Source organism: Rana temporaria, chromosome 6, assembly GCF_905171775.1.
Source record: "Rana temporaria chromosome 6, aRanTem1.1, whole genome shotgun sequence".
Lineage (NCBI taxonomy): Eukaryota > Metazoa > Chordata > Amphibia > Anura > Ranidae > Rana > Rana temporaria.
In genome coordinates, this window is record NC_053494.1 from 44,604,671 (window position 1) to 44,619,778 (window position 15,108).

At 42.0% G+C, this 15,108-nt stretch overlaps 1 protein-coding gene across 1 annotated transcript in view; it reads left to right on the forward strand.

The window, feature by feature from the left end:
- Positions 1–15,108, forward strand: part of BAIAP3 (BAI1 associated protein 3) — a 368,143-nt gene that overhangs the window by 115,954 nt on the left and 237,081 nt on the right. The gene's annotated exons all lie outside the window — the stretch shown is intronic.

The window sequence follows — 15,108 nt, forward strand, 5'->3', positions numbered from 1 at the left end:
AAATACTTTATCATGGCTTCTTTGCATTGCGGCGGGGGATCAACAGCCTTTTTTTCCTGATTCTTTTTGCCCTGGTTTTGGAACCTTTTGCTATCTTGGTACAGAACTTGTTTTTGATTATTTTGGATCTGTATTAATTGGTACAAATCAGTTATTTTCACTCTTGACCCCCAGGCTAGGGAATCTGCAGCCTGAACCTCTTTACTATGGGCTGATGAATTTAAATATTTGGGCATTTGGGTTACCCGGGATCTGCGGAGCTTCTATAGTCTTAATCTTAACCCCATACTTTTACAGCTAAGAGCGCACTGCTCCACTTGGGCCAACCTACCACTGAAACTGTTGGGTCGCATAAATATACCTAAAATTATGTATCCCCCCCCCTTTCTCCTCTCACTCCCCACCACCTGTCTCTTCTGACCCACAATTGAAATCTCTTTTTCTGTAGCCTACGGCAGCTTAACGCAATGCTCCTAACTCCGATTCCCGTTTTAAAGTCTAGAATCCCTTTGTAGCGTATGACTCCTACCAACTGAATTTTCTGGCTCCTGTGGTCACTGTATTCTAACCAGGTCATGTTCTATGTAATGCATTGCTCTCTTGTATTATCTGATGTTATTCACATGTGCACTGTTTATTTCAATAAACATTCCTTCTGTTAAAAAAAAAATATTTATCTCTCTTAATTAAATTTTTGTTTTCCGGATTTGCCCTATTTCGATAGTTATTACTATCTTTCCAGGACTTTTCTTCCAAATATAGACTGCCTTGATTGAATTACTTTCAGTTGCATCATGCAATGAGATCACAATTTACCAATCCTCCTTGCTTAAAAGCTGACCTGAAAGAGGACATTCGCTCACAAGACTCCCCCTCTAAACCCCTGCCTTTACTCTATCTGGCTCTTCTTAATGTGGAGTCTCCTAAAATAGACAGAATGTGACTAACCGGAGTAACTTGACATCACTTCCACGCATACTCAAAGGAGCCGCCAGTTACGGCACTTGCTAGTGAAGAAACGGCACAGCGCATGCTCCGGTGACATAATTGACGCAGTACAAAGTAAATAACTCCTAAACGGTGCATGTTTAGGAGATATTTACAGTACCTATAGGTAAGCCTTATCATAGGTTCACCTATAGATACAACTTGAAAATGGTGGTTTGCAACCTCTTTAACAAGGGACTACAAATGCCTTGCTGCTAGCAACCTATTGTAAAAATAGAGCAGGTGAACGTGCAGGCCACAAATTCTCAGTTCTCCTGTAGGCTTGTTGCTGTCTTTCACACATTGTGCCCTTTGTCAGTAAAGTTGAGCATTGTTCACATTCCCTCTGTGAAAGATTTTTGACAATATAAAAAAAAAACTGCAAAAATTGTTTTGTATAGGAAAATCTAAAATAAGTAATTGCATTTACCATATTTTACTTTCTGCTACTTGATCTATTGATTTTAGTCAAACTGAGTCTACTTATTTTTGCATTATTAAAAGCTGCATCTTCCAGGGGATGGCAGAAAAATCAAGCATAAAAAAATGATTGTTTTGGTGCATAATTGCACGTGTTTATTGACGTAAGACATTGAGCATATGCTGATTCTACTTCCCAGAATATGAACTTAATCTGGCCACTTGAACAACTTTAAGTGCATATGCGTGTGTTTGTACATTTGCGCATGTAAATTATACTAATAAGCGTTCTTTTTGAACGCAGCTGGGTTATTTTTTTTTTGCCTTTAAATGCTGTTTATAAATACTAATCTAAATGCTTGTGGTTCATGGCCTCATATAACACAGAACTGTGTTTAAAGGCATGGAAAACATATGCTGTAAGCCTGTAAAAGCAGTTTTTTTAACAACTTCTACACCAAGGACATCCGTTTCTGCGGTGATATCTGAATGATGCCTGCAGCTACAGGCATCATTCAGATATCACTTTTTTCTGCCAGCGATTCTGTGCACGATAAGACCGATCATAGTGGCAGTTCCGGCGTTTGATCTTTCTTATAGGCGGCGGGAGGGGACGTCCTCCCCTCCCACCGCCATCTGGTACTTCTCCGGGCTCTCCTGTGCCATCGGGGGCCCGGAGAATAAATCGGCCGGTGCCGGCTCACAATGATGGAGATTTCCGGTGACCAGATCCCCCCCCCCCCCAAAAAAAAGGTGTTTTAAAAATGATTGCGCAAGTACCATGCCAGATAAAAAATTTCAATGGCCGCCATTTTATTCCCTAGGGTGTCTGCTAAAAAAAAATATATATTTAATGTTTGGGGGTTCTGACTAATTTTCTAGCAAAAAAATTATGATTTTTACATGAAGAAGAGAAGTGCCAGAATAGGGCCGGTGTTGAAGTGGTTAATGCCCATGTGCATGAGGCCTAAAACAACAGTTTCTCCTTGAAGCCCACCCTTGACCAACTTATACTCACTGTTCCATATTGCACTGACTTTTTTCTACTCCACAGTTCTAACCATGTGCCATGTCAATGATTTACACAAGGTTGAGGATGTCACCCCGTCCCTCTTGTGAAAATTTTGGGCCTGCATTTTTTATTTTGTGGCAGCTTCAGTAGAGCAACAGAGCAATGAGAAAGCACAACAAAGGGGGTATAAGTAGGTTGGGGGTTGAGCTTTAACCACTTGTCTACTGGGCACTATTACCCCCTTCCTGCCCAGGCCAATTTTTTTTTAGCTTTCAGCGCTGTCACACTTTGAATGGCAATTGCGTGGTCATGCAACACTGTCGCCATATGAATTTTTTTAATTTATTTTTTCACATAAATAGAGCTTTCTTTTTAAATAAACAAAAAAAATTACTGAACATTAAAAAAATAAACATTTTTCATACCGTAGTAGTATGTTATAAAATGTTGCAAACAGGTAATTTTTCTCTTTCACTTATGTGTGCTGATGAGGCTGCACTGATGGGCACTGATTGGTTGCACTGAGGAGTACTGATGGGCACGGTTGAGGTGAAACTGATGAGGCGACACTAATTGGCTGCATTAATAGGCACTAATGAGGTGGCATTGGTGAGCACTGATGAGGCACTGATCAAGCTGCACTGATGGGCACTGATAGGAGGCTCTGAAAGGGAACTGATAGGCAGTACTGATAGGTGACAGTGATGAGGGGGCTTTGATGGGCACTGATTTGTGTACTGGTGGGCACTGATTGGCAGCATTGGTGTGCAATGATAGGCAACACAAGCCGGTTATCAGCATTCCTTTCTTTGCGCTCACAGTGTAAGGAGAGGGGAGGAGAGTTGTTAACAAACTTACGTGAAAGGGACATCTACAACGATAATTATGACACTAATAATCAGTACCCTGATTATCGTTGTAGATGTCCCTTTCACGCAAGTTTGTTATCAACTCTCTTCCCCTCTCCTTACACTGTCAGCGCGAGGAAAGCAATGCTGATAACCGGCTTGTATTTACATCATGATCAGCTGTGATTGGACACAGCTGATCACATGGTAAAGAGCCACTGACCTGGATCTGTGATCAGATGTGTCCAGAGAACACAGTGATCACAGATAGCGCCACCAGCACTACAGCAGGCTCCTGGCGGGCGCAATCCTGGGAGGGCATCATATGACGCCCTCCAAGAACTGGCTTGCTGTGCTGTAGCTGTGATTCAGGTATAGTGCAGTCAGCAAGTAGTTAAAGAGGCCTTTTGAGAGTGAAATATTCTCTTTCATTGCCATGGATATGCAATAAAGTCTGGCAGCTTACCTGTCTCCATGTGTTCATGAGAGGCCTGACTCTCTTCCTGGCTGTCTTTTATCACCTTCCTCCCTGTATGGCTCCACCCCAGGCCATCCCAGGAAGCCTATATTAACCACTGCACTGCTAGTCTGCTTTGCTGTTCAACCTTTGTTTGTAGCTTGAGTTCCTGTCTGCTGTGTGCTAAGTTTACCTTCCTGTGTACAGATTTTGGCTCGTATCTGACCACTCCTGCTTGCCGGTTTCTCTGACCTTTTGCCTGTCCCTCGGTTACCCTTGTCTGCCTGTTGCCCTGACCTCGGCTTACCCATCACTATCGCTTGTCCTGGTTGCTGCTTCCCCTCTCTCCCTGCAGAGTGTCACCTAGGGGACCCCAGGGGTCGCGACCTGGATCCAGCTGCAGCGAAGGCCATCCTCACCACTAGAGGCTCTGGTGAACACCAAGCTGGGTCTTAGACTCTGCGCCCTGGGGAATCTTGGGCTCCCGCTTCCTCTCTGTTCGCAGCAGTCGGCTATAGGGTTCACTACCCTGTGGTGCATCCCTGACCCTAACAGGGTGCACTTGTCATCTGGCCACAGGTGACCTGACATTCATCAAAAACAATTAGGATTAGGATGGTGGAGGTGTGCAGTAACGGCTCGGCCTCACTTAGCAACATCCTATCAACGTCCTGGGAGTATTCCAGTCAGGCTTCAGGAGGTATGTAAATGCCGTAAACCTATAGCAAGTCCATTATTCAGCTTTAGTCAGAGCTGCACGGTTTGCTTTTATCTACAGACTCCTACATGAGATTTCAGCCCACGTAAGCTTTTTTTGATGTTGCTATATATGACACGTAGGCCTCTTTGTCTTCCAACCATATTATACTGTGTCTTCTGCGGTGACCTTCATCTTCTTTGAATTTACTGAATGAGTCTTTTATACTTTTTTGTATAGTATTCATATTATAGATTTCTGTAGACACGAATCCTTAGACCAGGGGTAGGCAACCTTTGGCGCTCCAGCTGTTGTGAAACTACATTGCGCCATTGTGCCATTGCAAGGTTGCATGATGGGGCTGGCAGTTTGGCAGTTACAATTGTAGTTCTGCAACAGCTGGAGTGCCACAGGCTACCTACCTCTGCCTTAGACTGTCTATGATATTCTGGATACTAGAAGAAGTATGCAGGTTGGGAGTGTCAACAACAGTGAACATATTGAAGTCAGGATTTCTTCAGAACTGAGGCCCCCCCCCCTCCTTCAACCTAACCTAGATGTTTTTTCTTCTGTTAGATGGTAATGCTGAGACTGTTTGTGGATTTATTTTGAGAGAAAGGGTCACATATTATATTGAACAAGCTATAGAAAGCCTTTCATGGGGTTATCATAATTCAGAACCATTATGTATAGTAAACAGTAAAGAGATTCATTATTTTATCGCTGTTTTGCAACTTGGCTTGTTATTTCAGATCTCCCTCAGGCATTCTTGGAAATATTTTCAGATTGTTGGACACAGTACGTTAATTGGGGAATTAGAAATATTTCTTACACTCAAAATGTTTAACAAGAACCACTAAAGGGTAATGGAATTGCCCTGTTTTACTTTCTGAACCAAATCTACAGCCCCGAGGTTGCTTTATTTTTAATTAAAATTTCATTCCGAAAAGTATGATAATTGTTAAGAGTCGAAAGCAAACAAACAATGATAGATACATGGCAGGTCTATTTCAAGTGGGCAATCTCATGATAAAATGTGCGTTGTGTATGTATTTATTTCCAGTTGTGCTGTTCCAGAAACCGCTAAATTAATATACCTTCCTCTGGTCAACTGATTCCAGTTTGCCACGCTGATTAAAATATAATCCTTTGCGACTGCATTAATAGCAGTTTTATTCATTTCAGGTATACAGACATATTAACCTCTTCATGCCTAAGGGTAAAACAAATCTTAATGCCTACGCATAATTTTGCAACTTTGTGTTGGTAAAACTGCACATATTATCACTACATATCAAACTACTTTGTGCATCCAGGTAAATTATACCTTGTTTTTTTCAGTACAAATTTGGCATTCATTTGGTAGTAAATGGCTATGGATACCTCCTGATTTTTTTTTTATTATCAATGGAAAACTGGCCCAAAATAGTAAAACAAAACAAAAAACGAATTCAAATGTAGCTGTATATCTTTTGTTACTACCATAACCTACCACCAAAGAACAACCCAAAATATTCTATCCTGTTACTGACGATTGCAGAGAGGCTGCGTATTTGCGTACTGTCGGCACCTAGAGTTTAAAGTGGTTGTAAAGGCAGTTTTTAATGCATTCTATGCCCCCCCTAATACTTACCTGAGCCTCAGCTCCACCCATCTCTATCCAGCAATGTCCATGAGTCCCTCGGCTGTCCGGGGCTCTCCTTCCTGATTGGTTGAGACACAACAGTTGTGCCATTGGCTCCAGCTGCTGTCAATCAGGAGAGAGAAAGGGCAGGCCCGGGTCGCAGCTCTGTATCTGAATAGATACACAGAACTGCAGCTCGGCTCTGGTGCCCCCATAGAAAAGCTGCTTGCTATGGGGGCACTCAACAGGAGGGAGGGGCCAGGAGCTCCAGCCAGGGACCTGAGAAGAGGAGGATCTGGGTTGCTCTGTGTAAAACCAACTGAACAGAGCAGGTAAGTATAATATGTTTGTTTTTTAATAGAAAAAAAATGAGTCTTTAGCCCTGGTTCACACTGGGCTGCGGGAGTGAAGCCGTGCAAGTTCAGCTGAACTCGCACGATTTCACTCCCGCCGGCAGTCCCGATTTCGGCCGCGATTTAAGAGACATCTGTGCAGGTTTCTGCACAGATGTCTATGTAAATCGCGGCCCGAAATCGCAAAAAGTAGTACAGGAACTACTTTTTGAAATCGGTGCAGCGCCGCAGATGCGGCGTCGCACCGATTAGGACAGTGTCATTGCCGACAATTGGCGGCATTTGAGATGCAATTTCACATGTGAAATCGCATCTCAAATCGAAGCAAATCGTACCCAGTGTGAACCTGGGCTTACAATCACTTAAGATACTGAGAAAAACAATATTTTTATTTTTTCCATATCGATCTTAAACCATGGAGTCCCTCACTATGTGTAATTGAGAAACCTAGGTGACACCTACACATCTACAACAATCATTCCAACAACGCCTGTGAGTAGGCTGGGTCCCATTTGAAACCACAAGCAAACACCTTCGATCAAATGCTGTTTTTCAGTTCCAGGAAGAGGAGGTTCACTGAAAAAAAAAATCAGCAGCTACAAATCCTGTAGCTGCTGACTTTTTATAAAAGGACACTTACCTGTCCCAAGATCCGGCATTGTCCGATGGAGGAGGAGAGGAGAACTTCCGCTCAGATCTCCTAGGCGATCTGAGTAGAAGTGGGAGCAGGTACCTGTCAAAAATAGTGTCCCGTTCACACCCACAAAAAAAAATGACATGCCAAATGTGGCAGGGAAAAGGAATTTAAAGCGTACCTTAGAGCTTGCAGACATTTCTACAGTATATTATCAACATAGGTCATTATCTGCATTTTTTTTTTTTAATAATGATTTTGCCTGTGGTTTGTATGCCAGCCTATCTAATAACTTTCTGTGGTGCCATATAAAGAACTCATGCCAGTGCATCACCCTGCATCAGTCCATTGACTTCATTCTGTGCTTTCAACAAGGATGACTAGATGTGCCTTTGTGCTATAAATGTTACCATCCTGATGAGATGTTCAGGCATACCCATTCCTCACATGGCTATATACAGCTGTGATTGTTACAATAACCTGCAGATGATGAAAATCAGTTCTATGCTTATAGATCTTTTAAAGCATTTGCCTCTAAGAGAAATTCTTATCTGCTGTTGACCTATCATTCCTAAAGCTGATCTGTATTATAGCTGCAATATTACTCTGAATATAATTTTATATGCAGAGCTTAGCGGGATATTATACTACAATATTTTCTACCGTATAGAGATTCCCCTTTCTTAAAGTGAACTTGTCATTTGGACATGGATTGGCAAGAAACTGGTTCACCTAAAAAAAAACTGTCACCAACTAAAATGAAGGTAAAAGCATAAATAAATTAAGTATTTTGAATGCTCACATTCAGTGTTTTTCCTTTCTATAAATACGTTTTTTTTACTCACTCCATCAACAACCAAAATTGGAATATAACGGGCGCTGACCAATCCACAGCTCTTCACTGTTGGACCATACATTTAAACATCCCCTTTTGAGACTGGTGTGCCTCTCTTACTATAATTTGTAGTCTTTTGATCTTTTGGTACCATCTAAACCCCTTTTTTGCCTGTCGCCTAACGGTATCTTTCTGTGCCTACTGCTGAATACTGCATACTCTCTGCACTCTCCTGCTGGCCACAGCAGAGTTCTGCCAGCCGGCGGTCTGTCTTGGTGCCCCTATGCCCACCAGCCTGTGCTACTTGGTCGTTTTATGGTCCACCACAGGAATTGTTGCTGTACCTTGCCATATTGGGTCCTGAAGAAGCTGTGTAACTCGCAAAATGTTGATCTGGCAGACCTGGTCACCGGAAGCATACATTCTCTACATTGATGCTATGTTACCTGTAAACTAACTATACAATAATAGTCTTCTGGTAACTGAAGTATTGTTCTTTGCTACATTATTCTATGGACTGTTTGGAGGCTGAAATGCCTTTGTTCTTATCAATTCAATTTTAATGTTAATGAATAAGGATATTATGTTTTATAATTTTGTCTACTCTGCTATGCTAAGCCGTTTCGGTTATTTAGGTGTGATCTGGTCTAGGCCAGCCCTGCATTATTTTTTGCATTTTTTTTAATCACTTGCACTGTACCTTCAATGTTGCTAGAAAATGTGACCACTCGAGGAGCATCGGTTTGCTGGCACAGCCTATTCCTCTCACCTCCCTACATAAGGAAGAGGTGAAAAATAAGGGCCTGACCCGGCCTTTACTAGGAGACTTACTTTTGAACTTTTAAGTTCCTCCTTCAAGCTGTACTGTATACCTCTTACCTAGGAGGAAAGTGACACAGCATTATCCGTAGGATATGACAGGCTGAAATAGAGGCTCTATCAGACCTCCAACCATTCCATCCACTGACAGTGATCACTTCAATCTTGCCTGATTATCTGCGTACCTGAAGTGCTGCACCGATCCCCTCATACCGAACTTAAATCCTCCTATACAAATACCCGTGATGAAAGGACGTTGAACCTGAAACACGTCGGGTACTGAAGAGTTTTTTCAAATATTGGAGAGCAGGCAAGTAGGCTTTTCACATTGCAAAGGAAGTTGCACTTTGTAAGTGAATTTTCCCCAGAGCTTTGTGAATGTGGTATATCTCTGCTTACTTCTGTCATCCAATCATGTGCAAGCAGAAATAGTGTTTGTTTTTGTTTTTATCCATTCTTGTGATTGGCTATTTTTTGCAAAGTGAAATTTCACCACATTCACTAAGCTCCAGGGATAATTCCCTGGCAAAAGGAACAGCCTATTTGGCTTTAGTAAATGAACCTTGTAGCACTTTATTAATTCGGTATCTTAAATCTGTATTGAACTTAAAAAGAAAAATTATCCTGACCTCCAGCATCAGGTAAGTTTGTCATAATGTGCTAGTATGAGGAGCATACAGCTCCCTGTTAAAGGGAGTCTTCCAAGCTGCACTGTTAGTGCTCAGGCACTTCCATCTTCACCCAGTCTTCCCTCTCCCTGTTCGGTCCCTTGAATGGCTGGGCCACAATGACGTCACTCACCATGGCACAGAACAGGTGTCCTAATGTACTTTGAGCTGCGCAAGCACCGTGTACATTACCCCTGACGGGCAGGAGGAAACATTACGTCACAAAAACCATATCTGTCGGCTTTTTATTTTTTGATATTATTTTTAAGTTTAATACCACTTTAAAGTTATGGCTAGGAAATGTTTTATAGATCATTTTTATTAGCAGTGATAAAATTTGTGTATTTACATGCACTTGAGGAACTAGTTATGCTCGTTTTTTAAAACTTGACAAAAAATGTCTTTATTAACAGCCATTCAGATTCCATGTAATGTAGCAAAAATGTTAAATGAAGTGCTGAGAGATCCAGGTACAACTTTATTTTGATAAAAGTCAGGGGTACAACTGAAAAAAAGGTAGCCAACACATTTTGGGGGTCCAAGAGTGCCCCATTTACCAGGGATTGATTGACAGCAATGTTAACAATCCAGAAGTGAACTGAACCTACAGTGTTATTTTTTCCAGTGTGAGTTATACTTATAGCTTGTTTGGAAAATGTCAGGTGTCATTTTCCAGTGGAAGTCTGTAAAGCCTGGTATACACAGGCAAAATGTTGGGAGACATTGGCCTGTTAAAAAAATAACATCCGGCATTCGGCCTCTCTGTATGTCACCCTGTCCGACAGAAGCTGGACGGATTCTGTCAGAGGAGCATGCTGAAAAACTAGCAGCTGATCGGCTCCCAATTAGCACTCTCAGCCAATTGCAGAGAGTGCTGATCAAAATGTTCTGGGGGGAGGGCCGTCCCCCTGGAAAAACCCAACAGCTCAGTGGGGGAGATCACTGTACTAACTTTGCATAGTTAGTATAGCGTCTCCGACCGGAGCCGACAATTTTTTTTTTTTCCGTTCAAATGGGTTGAACGAAAAAAAAAAAACTTGGTGTGTACCAGGCTTAAGAAACTAGACACCTGATTAGATTGAAATGAACATCCGTCTTTAACTAGTTTTTAAAACCAAGTCCAATGTGTGCATTAGTGTGTTTATTTACCTGTGTGGGTCTTTGTCACTGTGTTATTTTTGTACTCAGTGGCACACATACTATTTAAATCCAATCTCGCAGCAAAGGACCATTAAGATGCAGAGCTAAACTCATTAAATGTCACCTTCCTGTCACATCCATCCTATGGGAGCGCATTCAGTAGCGTTCCCCTAACACTTTGTATTGTGCTATTAATTGCATGCAGTTCAAGGGTCACGAGTAATGCTGCTTCCGTCTTATGCATAATGCCACAATTACAAGAGTCGGCTTTTCATGCACAGAGATGGTAGGGCTAATGTAAATAGTGTTATTAACTTTACTGTGCCTTAATTAGCAAAATGTAGCTTCTGTGACTAGCAAATTATAGACGTAGCTGAGAGGAAACTGGCTGCAAAAAATGGTGTGGCCAGGAAGGGAAGTATTCTGGTAGAGATAACTATCATTTCAGAGTATTAGCATGTGGTTTGGCATAGCAGCTTAGGGGTAGATAAATACAGTGGGGGAAAAAAAAGAAAATTCCCAGCCAGCAGGTAAAAAAAAGGCTCAAAAAGAGATAGACAGCTATATGCACAGGGGGTGTTTTACTGTCACAGCCTTTTTCACACCACTGCGCTTAATGACACAGCTACAGAACACTTCAAAAATTCTGTCTTTTCCAGTCTGCTGTTTCATTGCCTATAATTAAAGTAAAAAATGTCCAATAAAAGTTAAACTTCATGTTACCCTCTGCATAAATACTGTGTTTTATGTACGTGTTAAAATATTAAAGCGGTATTAAACCCAAAAACATTATACTGTATATTGCAGCTTACCAATCCTTACATGTGGGGGATGCATTTGTTTTCTGTTTTTAGGCTTTTATGCCTCTGTTTTCTCCTGGTGATCTAGTCAGTAACACACCTCCTGTAGTATGGTGCCCCCACGCTACCCCCCCCGCAAGGGATGAGGATTTCCGAATGAACCCTCTCTTTAGATTCTCCGCCACATACTCAGACATGGCCTGGGTCTCCGTAATGGACAAGGGATAGGTCCAGCCCCTGGGCAGGGTTGTGCCAAGAACAAGATCAATGGCACAGTCAAAAGGCCTGTGAGGAGGAAGTACCTCAGCCGATTTTTTTTTTGCAGAATACATCACTATTTGCAGCAGGAAGAGCAGGAGATACTGTAGTGGTGGCCACAGGAATTCTCTCCTTTGGGGTAACCTTGAGTAGGAAGGGCTGAGCAAACTGTCAGGTCACCTCAGGCCAGGTGACAGATGCACACCGTTGGGGTCAGGAGTGCACCGCTAAAGTAGTGGACCCTACAGCTGACTGCTATAGATGGAACTCTGGGTGGTTTAGGAAAGCAGGTCCACTGGAGCACCAATTCCCAAGGAGCGGAGTCTAAGAGCCAGCAGGTGTTCACCAGAGCCTTTCACGCTCATGGTACGCTACTGGAGGATAGAGAGAAAGCAGCCGTCCAGCACAGCAAGGGAGCAAGGGATAGTCAGGAGATAATCCAAATGTCAAGGCAGCTAGCAGACAAGGATAGACAAAAAATACATTAAAGGTCGGGGTATCAAGCAGGCAGGGATAGTCACAGAAAAAGCCAAGGTAAACAGAAACAGACGTAGATCACATGGCAAGAAGCGCACAGGAAGCCAAACATTAAATATTGCATAGGCAAGACAGGATTGGACAGCACAGTGTTAAATAGTGTATCCTGTTGAGGCTAAGGTGGAGCCACGCTGAGGAAGGATTACTTAACCATGCAGGTGTGAGAGTGCAGGCCCTAAGGCTGATACACAGACCAGAGGTAGGCACGCAGACAGGGCATGAAGGTATTACTGCAGGTTCATGACACCTGTTCTCTCAAATATATACTTTAGGAGGAAGATCAAAAGTTTTTTCGTGTTTGATAAAGGGGGAGGGCTAATATCTCTGTCGAATTTATACTGTTGCCTTTATAGTGTTGTCCCTATTGAAGAGATTTTTCCCTTCCTGCTTGCTGTACTGCTGACAAGGCAATAAATGAGAGGAGATCTATACAATAGGCACCTGAAAGGCAATGAATACCCAAATATTTTTAGCGACTTTTCCAATTTTTTTTAAATACTACGACCATATTACTATGTCTGGACCTGGGAAGCTCGGGCGAAGGCCAGGACCCGATCATCCAAGGCTGATCTTCAGTTCTCAGTCGGTCATGTTCAGGTAGGGCAACTATGCCTAACAGGTCAGAGCCGGAGCTCTTATCTATCTGCCCGCTGATCTGCAGCTGAAATCCTTAAACAGGCTGGCAACGTCTCTTGAAACAAAAACACCCACATCTTCCCCCAACATCTCTAGCTGGCTGTCCGCAGTAAAGAGGAACTCAACAAGTTGCTTATAGCATCACCATTGTCGAAGGAAACATCTAGTCCAACATCTAGTCCGTACTACTTCCCAAGAAGATCGAGAGGCAAAAGCCCGCCATGGTTAAGTATACTGAAACAATTCCAGTTTAAACAGATTTGATTTAACTTACGCACCAGAAATAAAAAAGTAGATAATAACTGATAAAAGTTAAGAGGTAAAGAAAAAAGACATAAAGGGTAGTTGTAGTTTAAAAAAGCTTGTTTAAAGGGTAGGCTTGCCAAAGTGATATTTCAGGTATAGGTCGGGTCTTCAGGGGACTTCAATTACAAGATATATATCCCATACTGCCTGGCTTTGTTTCTGCACACCTTGGCATTTTAAGTGTCCTCCCACACACACACATTTGGTTTTTGTCAGTGTTCCTGATGTATTCTCTGAAAGAGAGTGTTCTCTTTCTACTAAACATGGCAGATATGCAGACTCGGAACTGAAGAACAGAGAGACACCACCCATAGATTCCTTAAGTGATATAGCAAATTACTATGTAGTTTAAATCCACTAACATGTGTAAAAATTAATCCAGGGAAAGCAAAAAACTTTGCAAATATAAATTATTAACTCTGCTTTCCCCCATGCTTTGAGAATATTCATCATAAGCCCAGATCAACCTAAACATTGATTTTTTTTTTATTTATTTAAGCATTTTGAAAAAACTTGTTCCATCAATTCAATTATGTAATGTAAAAACATCACATAAATTTGTGGTGAGAAGTGGGACCAGTAAAAGTAGAAAAAACAGCGTCACGATAAGCCACCTGTTAAATGTTATACCCCCTTTGTGCTAACATTGGTTACCTAAATTTTTTTGATTTATGTTTTCCTGTGCGGTTTTCTGACCACATAGCTCTGTCGCTCCAGGCCATTCCTCTCTCTCTGTGGATGGTGGGAGTAAACTATCTCCTGCCTGACAACGCCTGGAAGCTAGGGGTGCTGGCTGAATGACGTGATGGCTCGGTGATATTCAGAAGCATTGTTGGGCCCCTACATACTAGCTGGCGTTTTGTGGTCACATAAAAAAACATACAAAATAGTATTCAGAAAGTGAAATGTACACCTCTGCTTTAATGTAATGTTTATTTTGGAGTTTGTATATTGGAAGAAAATACACATTTTCTGAGTATAGGTTTAACAACATTTATAGAAAGGGGGAAAAAAATGTTGTTAGCTCTAGAACATGTCAAACACAAGGCCTGGGTGCCAATTCCGGCCCTCCAGACCATTTCATGTGGTCCTTGCATCTCTCCTGCAGCTGCGGCACTCCTTTCACCCCACCTTGTCTCAGAACAGAACTCTTCTGCCAGATCCTGTATTCTCTCTGGGAGGCTTGTCTTGACCCCCTGCCCTTCTCAGCAGTCAGCAGCAGAGAGGAACTCCTCCTATAGATTTGGAGCCTCTCTGTGCTGCCGAAGAACAGCCTCGTCTCCATCTCCCCTGATCTTTTTTTTTTTTTTCACAATCCAAGTTTTTTTGAAACATAATTGTAACAAAAGGTTGACATTTTGCATATCAATGAAACAGTAAACAAATACAGGAGCAATATTCGTCATATAAACAGATAACCATTGCTATAATTAAGTAACGGGTTGTCTAGTACATAGGTTTATGTAATGCAGTTGGATAAAAGGAAACAAGAAGAGAAGAAGTGAGGGAAGGAAAGAGGGAGGGAGGAGTGGTTGGGTCGAGGGGAAAGGGTAGGAGGGCATATTCAAGAGTATAGGACTTGCATGGTTAGGTAAGTAGTCATGCTGAGTTTAAGCTCTATCAATACAGTGTCGTAGCAGACCAGAAATTACATCAACCAAAAGATCATAGGAGCATACCTAAAATGAGGAACCAAGGGAGCATACAAATTCATGCAATCAGAGACTCATAGTCACTTGAGTAAATTAAGGATACCCAGGGTTGCCAAGTTGCAATAAAGCCTTCACTGTATTCATTTTTCATGGCAATTAGTTCTTCCATCTTATAGATAAATTGGACTCTGTCTAGCCAATCTTTGACACTCGGAACTCTGTTGGTTTTCCAATGCAGTGGAATCAATGTTTTTGCTGCATTTAACAAGTGTCGAGTTAAAGACTTCTTATAATTGTGTAGTGAGAAGGGATTAAAATGAAGCAAACATGCAGCGGCATTTAAAGTAATCGTGGTCTCTGTAATGTGCTTGATCCATTTGGAGACCATATCCCAAAAACTGTGTATTAAGGGGCACTTCCACCAA